Here is a 5,934-nt window from a genome sequence, read left to right as displayed (position 1 = left end):
GTATCTCAGGAATGGAAAAAAAAGTATCCAATGTACTCAGTACTACTGTGAAACCAATTTATAATAACTCACACTTGCATATGAAAAATGAAACACAACTTTAGGCTATGATGAAGGAGGAAAGGGTAGGACAAGGGATGGGGAGGGGGTGGGAGGTATAGTAGGGAATAGTAGGAGGACCACAACTATGGAACACATTGCAAGTGCAAGTTGGTTCCATCATGTGTAGAACACAAATGTCCTAATGTTATAATTGGGTAAATGAGATGAAAGCTATGCTGATTAGTATGATGTAAGCACTCTAATTTGTACAAATAATCAACTCACTGAAATGGGCATAAATGTATTTATGATATATGTACAAAAGACTTAATTAAAAAAAAGGAAAAAAAAAAGAATTGTATCGAAAGGAGACCATTAAATGCTTTAGATATAAAAAAAAAGAAAGAAAAAGGAAGAGTGCTGAAAATGGCAAAAATTAAGGTCAATATTAAATTCATTTTATGTTGTCAAAAAAACACTAAAATAATTGATTACTGAAGTAAAAAATGACAATGTAGTGTGTTTTTGTAGCATATTTAAAACTAAAATGTATGAAAAAATATTTCAAAAGATATAAAGGAGAAATTAGGAGTATGTATATATTTACAAACCTCAGACACTATATATAAATTAGTATATTACTAGAAGGTAAATTATGGTAAAAGAAATATATATGTCATAAACTTAGGCATTTCTAATAATAATTTAAAATTTTTAAACTTTAAATTGTAATTTTAATAAAAAATGGAGATACAATATAATAGTAATAATCATTAATCCATACAATAAAAAAGAAAAGACAAAAAATAGAAAATGACTAAAAAAATGATGGATTTTTTAAATCAACCAAATTTACAGTGACATTAAATGTTAATAGTCTACATCAGGTGAATATAGAGATTATCAGGTGGAATAGATAAATAAGTATCAACCATATACTTCATAGAAGAAATCAGCTTTCAAATAAAGGCATAATTAAGATCAAGGTAAAATAATAAAAATAAAATTTGCTATGGGTCTTCTTCATAAATTCTTTGCCTATGGTGATGTCTATAATAGTTTTTCCAACATTTTCTTCTAGAATTCTTATAGTTTCATGTCATAAGTTTAAATTAACAAACAGAACTTGATTAAATTTAAAAGCTTCTACAAAGCCAATGAAGCACTTAATAGAGTGAACAGACAACTTACAGAATGAAAGAAATATTTTCATTCAGTATATCTGGTAAAGGGCTGATAATCACAATCAATAAATACCTCAAGTAAATCAACAAGAAAAAATCAAATAATCCATTAAGAACTGGACAAAAGACATGGACAGAAGGTTTGAAAAAGAGATAGACTAGTGGCCAATAAACATATGAAAAAATGCTCAACATCTTTAATCATTAGGGAAATGAAAATAAAAACCACAAAGAAATATCATCTAACTCCAATGACAATGGCTTTCATAAAATATCTCAAAACAACAGATGATGGCATGGATTGAGAGAGAAAGGAACACTTAAATATTCTTGAGGCATAGCAAACTAGTACAATCTCTATGGAAGGTTGCATGGAGATACCTCAAAGAACTGAAAGACAATCTGCCCTTTGAGCCATAAATCTCACTACTGACTGTTTCCTCAAATGATAAAAAGACATCTTATCAAAAAGACATTTACCCTCACAAGTTTATAGCAGAAAAATTCAGAATTGCAAAGATATGGAACTAACCCAAAGGGCCCATCAATATGAGTCAATTGAGGTACTGGAAGGGTTTAGGAAAGCTCCACATCCCAGGGCCTCTGAACATGACATCATCCCTTGAAATCAGGCATCCAAACAATCCTAAAAGAGGCATCTAATTGGCCCTAATACCTCCTGAGCAGCTGAAAGAACAAGGAATTGCCACTTGGCACTCGCAAGTCCTCAAAGAGGTGTGGACATTTCTGCACTTCAGAGTAACTGGTGTCACTGCGAGTCCATCTGACTCAGCATCCAAAATTCTCCAGAGACAGTTGAATGATACAATTGCTGGCAGATAAGTGCTGCACTACATCAGTGCAGGCTCTGCCTTTCAGGCTCAACAGTTTCCTGGGTACTGCCTAAAGAACTTTAAGCAATATATATCTCAACACAAAATTAGGGAGAACCTAACATTCCAGTTTAAAAGTATAATAAATATATAAATAAACTGAAAACACTCATGGGGAGGAATTAATAGAAGAAGCTGAAAATATGAAAAATCAAAGTAGAACAACTACCCCAGTACAAGGGAGACACAGCTGAAAATAATATCTATAGATAAATTGCTGAAATGACTGAAACAGAATTGAGAATATGGATGGAAAGAAAGATGAATGGAATGAAAGAGAAGATGGAAAAAGAAATACCAATAGAAGTCCAAAAAAATGTCCCAAGAAATCAGTGATATTAAAGATAAAATCATCAAGGATCTGGACATAATATGGAAGGATACAGAAGAGCTAGAGGAATTGAAAGAGGCATTCAAGGAATTTCAAAACATAGTAGAGGGGCTCAGCAATAGAGTAGAACATGGAGAAGACAGAATCTCAGAAATTAAGGACAAGACTTTGAGATCACCCAATCAATCAAAAAGACAGAGAAACGATCAAAAGCAGATAATTTCTTAAAGAAATATGAAATTACGTGAAATAAACCAGTAAATGAATCACAAGTATTACTCTAGGAAAGAAGACAGTCCTGAAAGCCTGGAAGCTCTCCTTCAAGATATCCTGGTGGAGAACTTCTCAAGCATTGTAAGAAACCCTAAAATTCAGTTACTAGATAGTTTCAGAACCTCAGGATGACTCAAATCAAACAAAACATCTCCTAGACACATTGTATTTGACTTAGCCAAAGTGAAACTGAAAGAGAAAATTCTGCAAGCAGCCAAGTGTAAGCAAATTCTTACCTACAAAGAGAAAAACACCAGGGTGACAGCAGGCTTTTCAGCAGACACTTTTCAAGCCACTAAAAATGTGTGCTTTCATCTGTCTTTAACATTTTCATTTTTTATTTTATTTTATTTTATTTTTGAGACAGAGTCACGTTGTCACCCTTGATAGAGTGCTGTAGTGTCATAGCTCACAGCAACCTCAAACTCCTGGGCTTAAGCAATTCTCTTGACTCAGCCACCCAAGTAGTTGGGACTACAAGTGCCCTCCACTATGCTCAGCTACATTTTTTTTTTTTTTTTTTAGAGACGAGGTCTTGCTCTGGCTCAGGCTGGTCTCGTTCTTAAACCTGTGAGTTTAGGTAATCCTCCCACCTTGGCCTCCCAAGTGCTGGGATTACAGGCATGAGCCACTGTAATCCCAGCCTATCTTTATTATTTTCAAATTAACTTTATGGGGGCAAGACATGATTGCAAGAGGGACTTTATCTAACAATTGCAATCATTGTAACCTGGCTTATTGTACCCTCAATGAATCCCCAACAATAAAAAAAAGGAAAAAAAAATTTTCAAATTAACCAACTTTCAACCCATGATTCTGTGTCCTGAAAAACTTAGTTTCTTATTTGATGGAGAAATCAAATCTTTTACTTATCAGCAAACATTGAGGAAATTCACCACAACAAGACCAGTTCTTCAAGAAGTACTTAGACCAGTCCTTTACGCTGACAATCACAATGGATCATCAACAAATTAAAGACGCCAAGAAAGTAACAGACAAAGTCTAGCTTACACAATGGAGCAAGCAATAAAACTAAGAATCGGATTTTCACAGAGCAAGATGAACAGAACACCACCATACTTATCAATTTTCTCAGAAAATGTGAAGGGCTTGAATTCCTCACTGAAGATGTACAGGCTGGCTTATGGGATAAAAGGGAATTTTTCAAGTATATGTGTCTTCAGGAAACACATGTAACCTCCAAGGACAAAAGAAGACTCAGAGAGAAGGGTTGGAAAAACATATATCAGGCAAATGGAAATCAGAAACAAGATGGAATCACCAACTTATTTGCAGATTTCTTGAGCTTCAAATGAACAAAAATAAAGACAAAGAAGAACACTATATAATGGACAAAAAAAAATACATGAAGAAGATATTTCAATTTTACATGTTAAAACAACTTTACTAAAACGAAAACACTCCAGAAGAAATAAATAACCTGAAAATTTGTATCTATTAAAGAAATTTCACATAAAAAGCTATCAACCAAAGAAATACCTTGGTCCATATTTATTCTCTGGCAAATTCCATCAACCATTTCAGAACTATTCACAAATATATATGGAACAATATCTCGTAAATAAGAGAGGTTTATCTCAGGAATGTAAAAGTATTTGATATTCAAAAATCAATATGATTCATCACATTAAGAGCCTTCAATAGATGAAAAAAACAGCATTTATTAAAATTCAATTTTTATTCATCATAAAGTTTACCAGTAAACAAAAGAAAAGAAAAAGAAAAAAAAATGAAGCTTCTTTAGGCTTATAATACATATTACATCTAGCATCATACTTAATGGTGAAAAACTGAATGCTTCTTCCTAAAATCACAAACAAGTCAAGGACATCAACTCTCGTCATTCATATTCAACAATTTTGGTGGAGATCCTGACTGGGAATAAAGAAAAAAAAAAAACAAATAAAAGGGATTTGAACTGCAAAGGAACAATGTTATCTCTATATACATATGACACAATTATCTAAGTTAAAAAATCCTAAAGAGTCCATGCAAAAGCCACTAGAACTAATAAATTATTTTGCCAAAGTTTCAGGATGCAAGGCCAATATTTAAAAATCTATTGTATTTCTAAGTAGGAATCAACAATTGAAATTTAAAAGTAAAAATACAGCACCATTTACAAAGCACCAGACATGGATTACTTTCATATAAATATTTTTTAAATGTGCATAAGATCTACATGGTGAAATAAAGCACTGAGGAAAAAGTCAATGAAGATTTAGATATATGAAAAGATATGCTGTGTTCATAATTTGGAAACCTCAATATTGCTGACATATCATTTCTTCCCCAACTGATTTTCAATTTGTAGAAATAAATAATCTTGTTATAAAAGTTATGTGGACTGTGCTTACTTCGGCAGCACATTTAGTAAAATTGGAACGATACAGAGAAGATTAACATGGCCCCTGAGCAAGGATGACACACAAATTCGTGAAGCATTCCATAAAAGTTATGTGGACTAATGAAGCATCTGAAACATTCAAAACAATTTTGAGAAAGAAGAATAAAATTGGCATGTTCATACTAAAGACAGTCTTTTATTGCTCAATCGACTTTCATAAAACTTTTACATACTAAAGATGCAAAAGCAACTAAATGGGGAAAGAATACTTTTAAAAAACAGTGGTGGAGGCAGTGCCTGTAGCTCAAAGGAGTAGGGTGCCGGCCCCATATACCAGAGGTGGTGGGTTCAAACCCAGCCCTGGCCAAAAACTGCAAAAAAAAAAAAAAAAAAAAAACAGTGATGGAACAACAAAAAATTCATATGCAAAATAAAAACAAAAAAAGTTGATCCATAATCTGCAACATAGATCAAAGTTAACTCAAAATGAATAATAGAACTAAATGTAATATAAAAAATTATCAAGCTTCTAAAATAAAATGTAACAGATTATGCTTATAATCTTGGATTAGGCAACAATATCTTAAATACTAAACAAAATGTGATATCCCTAAAATTACAATAATGATGAATTGAATTTCTTCAAAATTAAAAATTTTAATTCTCATAAGATACCATGACCAATTCAAATGTTCATCAACAGATGACTGAATAAATGTATTTCAGTATAAACACATAATTACAACTAATAAAATGAATAGATTATTGCTACACACAATAACATGGATTAACAATAAAATAATTATCTGAGTAAAAGTATCCAGACAATTTAAAAATAAATAT

General features: G+C 32.2%; 1 non-coding gene across 1 annotated transcript; it reads left to right on the top strand.

The window, feature by feature from the left end:
* The first annotated feature begins 5,093 nt into the window (after window positions 1-5,093).
* Window positions 5,094-5,200, top strand: LOC128578696 (U6 spliceosomal RNA). Its single transcript, XR_008377836.1, has one exon. It is a non-coding gene; the product is annotated as a U6 spliceosomal RNA (small nuclear RNA).
* The last annotated feature ends 734 nt before the right edge of the window (window positions 5,201-5,934 follow it).

Source organism: Nycticebus coucang, chromosome X (assembly GCF_027406575.1).
Source record: "Nycticebus coucang isolate mNycCou1 chromosome X, mNycCou1.pri, whole genome shotgun sequence".
Taxonomy (NCBI): domain Eukaryota; kingdom Metazoa; phylum Chordata; class Mammalia; order Primates; family Lorisidae; genus Nycticebus; species Nycticebus coucang.
The sequence above is the reverse complement of the archived record's forward strand: the minus strand, read 5'-3'. Positions and strand labels throughout refer to the sequence as shown.